Source organism: Saccopteryx bilineata, chromosome 1 (genome assembly GCF_036850765.1).
Source record: "Saccopteryx bilineata isolate mSacBil1 chromosome 1, mSacBil1_pri_phased_curated, whole genome shotgun sequence".
Taxonomy (NCBI): Eukaryota; Metazoa; Chordata; class Mammalia; order Chiroptera; family Emballonuridae; genus Saccopteryx; species Saccopteryx bilineata.
Window position 1 is genome coordinate 330435095 of NC_089490.1, and position 8456 is coordinate 330443550.

The 8456-nt window shown below is 40.7% G+C and overlaps 1 non-coding gene across 1 annotated transcript; it reads right to left on the minus strand.

The window, feature by feature from the left end:
* Positions 1-320: 320 nt before the first annotated feature.
* On the minus strand, positions 321-400 carry LOC136321167 (small nucleolar RNA SNORD74). Its single transcript, XR_010728456.1, has one exon. It is a non-coding gene; the product is annotated as a small nucleolar RNA SNORD74 (small nucleolar RNA).
* Positions 401-8456: the final 8056 nt, after the last annotated feature.

The following is an 8456-nucleotide window of genomic DNA, read 5'->3' on the forward strand; positions in this document are numbered from 1 at the left end:
AGTCGCAAAAGGTTTCATACTGTCTGATTTTATTTATTAAAAACTCTTGAAATGCCAAAATCATAGAGATAGGTATTAGGTTAGTAGTTGCCAGAGGTTAGGGACAGAAAGAATGAGAGAGTTGGCCATACTAATAAAGGATAGGACAAGAAATCCTTGTAATGGAATATTCTGTATCCTGATTATGTCAGTGGCTCCATGAATTCACACACATTATAAAGCATGGACTCACGCATGCACACACACACACACACACACACACACACACGAGTACATGCAAAACTTGTGAAATCTGAGAAAGTTCTGTGATTTTTCTTTTTGCGCTGCCATGAGAGCTGTTGGCATTCATCAACAGTCTCAGATGTCCCTACCAACATTAGCTTCATCAGAGACAGAAAGTTCTGTGAATTGTATCAATGTCAATTTCCAGGTGTAATAATGTACCATTAAGTTATGCAAGATTCTATTATTGGAAGAAATTGGGTGAAGGCCATTAGCACCCTCACTGTAAATAGCTTACAACCTACATATAATGCTATAATTATCTCAAAATTAATAAATAAAGAACAGTAATGCCTGTTTCTAGCATACAAAATATTTAAAGATCACAAAATTGTGTAAAGTTATATTATTGAACTATTTACTCACTCTAGATATTTCTTAGTGCCTCTACCCACACTTGAAGGTATCTCCATATATAGTCTTTGTTTTGTTTTGTATGTTTTTAATGCTATTAATGGGTTCTTGGAAACTGCAACCTTAAGTGAATCGACATTTAACAAAACCAATTTTTCTATAGACTAACAGATAAACAAGAGTTAAGTTTCTAAGGTATATTTCTGGTCACAAAAACATCACCAGACATCAAAATAAAGACCCAAACTCTTCTAATATTAAAAGCTAAAATAAATGCGAGCTGTACATACATTAAAAAACATTAATAAAAGGAAGGTAATGTTTTTATAACCTGCTAACTCCAGTTCGGGACTGCAGGTAGCTAAAGCCTCTTCTTGCAGCTCAGGGTGCAAAGTAAGACCCAAGCCCAGACAGGATGCCCGTCCAACTCAGAGCCACTCATACGGACACCACACCACACTCACTCACAGTGAGCACACCCATTCACGTCATGTGAACATCTGTGGGATGTGGTAGAAAAGCAAAGTACCCAGGGAAACCCATGCAGATGTGGGGAGAATAGTCCAACTCCACACAGAAAGTGGCCCTGGCTGGGAATCAATTTTTTTCACCCTCTCATCAACATTATATTATAACCAAACAAAGTTGAATGAATGATATTGTTTAAATAGTATAAATCACTTTTTAAAAATTTAGTATAGCTACTCCCATGTAAGTTTTTAGCAATTTCCTCCTTTAACAAAATTACTTATTGATTTTTAGAGAGGAACGGAGAGACAGCAAGAGAGAGACAGAAACATCAATCTGTTCCTGTATGTGCCCTGACGGGGATCAAACCCACAACCTCTGAGCATCGGGATGACATTCTACCCAACCAAGCTATCCAGCCAGGGCTTAATTTCCTCATACTTAACAACTGCATAGTTACATCATAATTATAGTTTATGATTGTGTTTTGGTCATGCTGTTCTCATATCTTCTCTATTAAAAATGTCTTTCACAAAGACAGCAATACAAGGAGGCTGTCTTCTGTTTCTGTTAAATAACTTAGAATGAAAACGACAGGTTTAAATCACATGCACATTAAACACGTTAATAGGGATCCTGTGCAAGTAGCAGCATACATAGTTTTAATATCTCTGAATCTGCCACAAAACCCGACAGAGCACATAGGATAACAAGGCAGCATCTACAGCAAGACAGAGTGAGGCGGTATCCCCATGATCCCCACGCCCCCACAGACTCCACAACGACCCTTCGAGGATGCAAGGAAAGGACACAGGGTTCCCAAAGGCTCAAAACCCAGTAAAACTTAGAAATCCAATAGCTAACAGACACACCACCCCCAGTTCAGGGATTCCTGCTTGGCACGTAAAGCTTGGTGCTCTGTGGGTCAACGTGAGTGTCAGCTGAGGCCAGGAGGGCCTCCTCCGGTCCCAGGTCCTACGGGAGACAGAGGATGAAAGGACAGCAAAAGCAGAGGAAGGGTGGGCTGCACCTCCACGAACTCACCACATGAAAACCCCTTCCGGGGCAGAGCCCTGTCCTGAGGAGTCGCTTCAGACAGTCAATTATAAGTCAAGTTGGACAGGAACACCAAGGACCGAGAAAAGAGAAGTCCAGATTAAACATGCAGGAAGGGGAGGAGAAGGCAGATCTCAGCAAGTTTAAACACAGGTAATTTCTTTACCTTCAAGTTCCAGAAATACCAGACACTGTGAATGTGAAATAACAGGAAGTCTTGTCAATAGTGATATAATCTCCTGACCCTTGCTACCAATCTAATCATTCTCCATTCTCAGATTGTCTCATGACGGACATTGCTCATCAAAAAGTTTCTAATGTTTTCTTGGGAATATAGGTACTGAAAGAGCTCTCTGACACTCCTACCTCTGGGGCGACACATCGATTTAAAATACCACCAGTGCCTGATTCCACTTAGCTTTTTATCTGGGGCGGCACACCCCTCCTCTTATAAACAGCTATTACCTCCTCCTGTTGATATTCCACCCTCATCCTGCTATTGGAGAGTGCTGGACGTGTCACTGCTCCCAGTCCAGAATAAACACATTCCTTCTCATTCTTCCTCATTTGCTCTCTCTTGCCCCTCTATTCCATGGGCATATACATTTTTCTTTTTTTTGTTTTCTCCTATATTCAAAAACAAAACAAAACAAACAAACAAACAAAAAAACCTGGCTTCCTTCCTTCAGTGTGGAGGTAGGTGGTGAGCATGGAATATATTTAACTTCAAATCAAAGAAGAAAAAACCCAATGCAGAATCTAGTGTTGGAGAGGAATGTAGTTGTTAGGTGTTCTGATACTGTAGAAATGATAGAATAAAGACAAATGGGAGTCAAGAGGAAGAGAAGGCATCTTTAAAAGACACTCACTGACTGCCTCATCTCTAATGCCTGGGAGGGAAAGGGCTTGTGGAAGTGTGGGCATGCTCCCTACTGCCAAGGGGGACACTCAATGTTAGTATTATATCAATCAAATCGGAGGATGAAGGAGAATGTGAGAGGGGAGGAAAGAGAACACAAGTCATGTTTTAGTCTGAAGACAGTAACTACTGTCTAAGGAAAATGATGACGTCAGGGAGCTATGTCAGGTAGCCAACAGAACAAAAATAAAACTTTCCTAAATATTTTAACACTGAAACAAAAGTAACAAAGACAAACAAGATAGCAAAATACAAATATATGCAGATAACACATAGTATGAAATACTATACCCCAAAATAAAGCAAACAAAATTCATATTAATCAAAGTCAATGTGGTTAACTCTCTTATGAAAAGGAAAAAAAAGATATTGTCCAATTAAAACACAAAACTCAATTCTATACTGAATGTAAAATACAGAATACTTGAGAAAGGGGAAAAATAAAACTGCTGGCAATAAGTACACTAAGAGGTATCTTTTCTTCATGTTTATGGAGTAAGAGAGCAGTGGTAACACATGACATTTTCTCATGTGAGTTTATATGAACATGTGATGAAGACATTTTTATATAATTAGAAATAACAATGAGTGAAAGAGAAAATATTAGCACCTGCATTGAGGACTGAAAGGAAAGAGCCAACATTAAGTGCTTACTTAGTGATGACATTACTGAAGTAAGTTATTTCCAATGAAAATGTCTTTGCCCTGCTACTGAGGTCATGTGTGACCCTGGGCAAGGCCTGCTTGCTTCTCACGGATCTGCTCTCAGCTGAGTAATTGCTGTTGACACAGTAGGAAGATCAGATTTTGGGTTAGCTCTTGTATCCTTGATGGTCATATTTTGCTCTTCAGGAAGGCTGTGATACTACAATTACATTTAGATCCTTTGTCTGATTCCCGAATGTGAATGGGCCTTACACCTGGATCCATATGGAATGACCCTTTGGCAGAGATCCAGGGACTGGGTTTCTTTGCGACTACTGTGGCTTCCTGAACAGGTTGAGAGACAGATTATCTTTCTATTTTTCTTGGTTGTGAGCTGGATTAGGTTTAATGTGAGAAAGCCTAAAATTATTATTGTTTTTATATATTTAATTTGTTCCATGGCTTTTCAATCAAAGCAACTTTAATACTGCACAACTGTATTAAAGAAATTTACAATAATGTTTTCCTCTTTTCTCTAATGAGAGCAGACCCATAGCTACATAAGAGTCTTGCTTTATCTTGTTACGTTTTCAGGCCCACGATTCTCCTTGCAGTGTCTGGGGATACCTCTCCAAATTGTTAATGGGGGTGAGCAAATGTGTCGTGGAATCAGGCTTATGGAGTCCAGGTGAGAACGTTACGTTACTCTGGAAACACACCTGCTGTATAGCGAAGGGAACTGTACTCAGTATCAATATGTTAAGTGCTGTAAGACTGATTACACACCAAGACAATAATTATGCAATTTTTATAAAATTGGGTACAAAAATATTTGAAATGTGTGTGCATTTAAAAAAAATGTTTTTGTTCTACTATAGTTTCTTTCTTAAGTATGAAATAGAAACAGCAGAATATAATGAAATATTTATAATGTATATAGAACCACATAATAAACACCTGAGTCTCCAGCCCCTTAGTTGAAGAACTCAGTCTTCATGATTGACTTTGAAGCCACCTGTGTGACCTGTGCTGATTGGCTACCAAATGAACTGTCTGCATCATGTACTCCTGCTCTTTGAAATCTATTGTCATCATTGCGTATGATTCCATCTGCATGTGAATCATGGTAGCACCCCTTTAAAAATTTTGTTTGATACTTATTTTCACAATGTGCATGAACATCAGTTTATCACTGTCAAAATGCTGTGAACGAGCATTTGTGTTTTATGCTGTAAGAGGAGAGGATTGTTAGGAAACTGGTCAAAGGATATGAGGGCTTTGGACTGCAACCAATCTCCTGGGAGACAGGCTTCACTCTGGCTGTAGCGGCAGAATTCCTACTGATTGAAGGACCGCTCCACACTGTGAAAACTCACTGAAAAAGATATACAATATAACATAATACAAATTCGGCAATATAGTACAGGAAAGGAAGGAGGAGAGGGTGATTGTTCCTATACTACTACCTGCTATGTGAATGAGAATTGGCCAGTCAAGTGTTAATCAATGTTATAACAACAAACTTGCAATGGAAATATCTGTGAGTCAACATTTATTGAAACACTTCTACCTCCATGTGCTAAATAAATATGCTAAGAAAATATTTGAGTATAGTGAATGCATTTGGGAAAACTCTAGGAATGGAGTTAGGGGAAAATATCTCTTAGAGTGTTTCCCAGGTCAAAATTTCTTTGCCAGAATTGTTTAATGAAACATTCAGATTAGCTAGGAGAAAGAACCTACTACTTTTAGACACCATGGAAATGCAGTCCAAAGGGCATGAAGGCACTGGCCCCAGTTTGAGCACATGGGCTTAGGTAGACCTCTCCAAAACTCTTTCAGGGGAGAGGGCTGTATCTAAGTGCTTGAATTGCATGGCTGCAATTTTAAAATCCCAAGCGCTTACTTCACACGCCCTGGTCTGAAGCAGGACTGCCAAGGAGGTTCCTGATAAGGAGGCCTTGTTGGAGGAGCTTTGAGGGAAGTCTCCTGCCCACTTCTTTCCTCTCCTGCAGGTTCAGCCTGGTCCCGTTCTGGTGATTGTGGTGCTGCTGTTGGTGGTGTCGCTGCTGGCACTGCTGGTGATGGTGATGCAAGTGGTACTGGTGGTGCTGCTGGTGCTGGTGGTTCTGGTGGTGCTGGTGCTGGTGGTGCTGTTGGTGTGTGGGGGAGGGCTGCCTTGCACCAGGACACATGCACACACACACTAGGAGCCAGGCTCTGTCCTGCAAGGGCTCCCAGAGTTGGTTGAGGTGGTTGGTTTTGGTGGGGCACATGCGCTGGCATGAAGGGAAGGGCCCCAGTAGTCATCCAGGCTGTCACGGGGCCCTTCAGAGTGGGTTATGAAGGGCTACACAGACTCATCATCCCTCGGGTGCCACCTCTCTTCACTGTTGTTCACGTTGGCCTATTTGTGCTCTGGGTCTGTGTTCACTGTTCATGCCACCCCACTCATCACAAACACATACACACACACACACACACACACACACACACACACACAGCTTACTTCCGGTAGTGTTTACACCAAGGAATTGGCACCACTGCCAGCTGGCTGCCTGGGGGCTCAGTGATAGCCAGGCCTATAATGGGATCTAGCAATGCATGTGGGCTATTGAACTCAGAGGGTCATTCTGTGTCTACTGCATTCCGAATAATACACAAGTTGGAGGGTAGTTTCATTCTTCCAAATTTGAAAATTGTTCTTCCCTTGAGCAAGAAATAGCTCAGGTCATTGAAAATGAGTGGGAATGAGTGAAGCTTTCATGTACATCCTGGTAGCTTTACTGTTGTCTTCCATAAGATCATATAGGTTTCAAGTGTATACTTCTGTGATACATGATCTGTATATTGCAGTGTCCCCACCACCCACAGTCAAATAATCTTCTGTCACCATATATTTGGCCCCCTTTACCCTTTAATATCCGCCTCCCATTCCTCTGGTAGTCACCATATTGTTGTTTCTGTCTATGAGTTTCGGTTTCTTATCCCACATATGAGGGAGATCATATGGTTCTTAGCTTTTTTTGACTGACTTATTTCACTTAACATGATATTCTCAAGGTCCATCTATGTTGTCACAAATGGCAGAATTTCACCTTTACATATGGCTGAGTAGTATTCCATAGTATATATTTACCACATCTTTTTTACCCAATCCTCTATCGAAGGATACTTTGGTTGTCTGTATGTCTTGGCCACCATGAATAATGCTGCAATAAACTGTTGTCTTCCTTCTTAATGTGAATATCTCAACCACAATTACATTCCAAGTGCACTATTGTCAATGAGATGAGAGACTTTGTTGACTCTAATAGTAATAAAGTCTGTTGTCATTCGTGGAATTCCAAGCATAGATGGGGTTTGTATGTAGTTAATTCGTTGGTGGGAATATGATGTGTGAATTTAAATATGTGGGTTGGTTTTGTGGATATTTGTAATGAAGTGGAAGTCATGTTTGTGTTTTTGTGGAAGTGCATAGGAGTTCAGTTGGAGTGTGTTGAGATGCAATGTGTGCATACAAAGAGTTAGTGGTTAGGTTTATAATTTGGTGTTTTGTGGTGGGGCACATTTACCTGTTCTTTTCCCCTATGTACTTGGGGGATTCTGTAACGGCTGATTTGGAAGGATTATCTGCATACGAAAAGTGCTTGTGTTCATTACCTTGGGTGTATGACCTTTTTGCTTTGTATTTGGGGAATGTAGAAGGATCATTGTGTATTCAGTGCATGTTGTGTGATTATGTATATTTCTTTTTGTGATTTTCAGGAGCTATCTACTGTAACACAAGAGGTCCAGACCCAGAAAATGAATCTGATATTGTTGCAGACCCCAAATAAAACAGAAGGAAGATCAGATGAAGCGGACATAGCCTTGATTCCTTACACACAGGGGCAGCAACAATGGCAGCCTGTCCATGGAAGCTTGTGCCTCACAGGGTGGAGTCATGGTTTAGAGCAGTGGTCCCCAACATTTTTTGGGCCATGAACCAGTTTAATGTCAGAAAATATTTTCACGGACCGGCCTTTAGGGTGGGATGGATAAATGTATTACAAATGTCAAGAGTGAGTCTTAGATGGATATAACAGAGGGAATCTGGTCATTTTAAAAAAATAAAACATCATTCAGACTTAAATATAAATAAAATGGAAATAATGTAAGTTATTTATTCTTTCTCTGTGGACCAGTATCAAATGGCCCACGGACTGGTACCGGTCCGTGGCCCGGGGGGCTGGGGACCACTGGTTTAGAGGACTTAAATAGCTAAGGCCTGGGCGGTTACTTAAGTGAAACTTTTTGTCTACATGTGAGCAAGGAGGTGGGCAGGGAGAAGAAAAAAGAGTATGTGCAGTTCTGTATTGTCCCTCCTTGATATATACCTGGTGATCGGTTCTATTGTTCTTAGTAAAACCTTAGTTTCAGTTTGACTACCCTTTTTCTCATGGCCCACGGGATAAATCTGTGACCAAGGCTGGTGGGGAGGGGGAGGGGCTCTGTCCAGCACTGACCCTACATCTATGCATGTTTCAGTGTGTGGGGCAGGTATGTGACTATTTTACAAAACTTGTGGGTATTGTATATGCTGGTGTCACATTGAGTTTGTATAATTTGATGTTGCATTTGTGTGACTGTGTATTCTGTGAAATGGAAGAGTTAATTTAGTGTGAGAATTTGGGAGTATGAGGTAACATATATGCAGGTAGTGTGGCATTACATGTGAATTTTGGACATA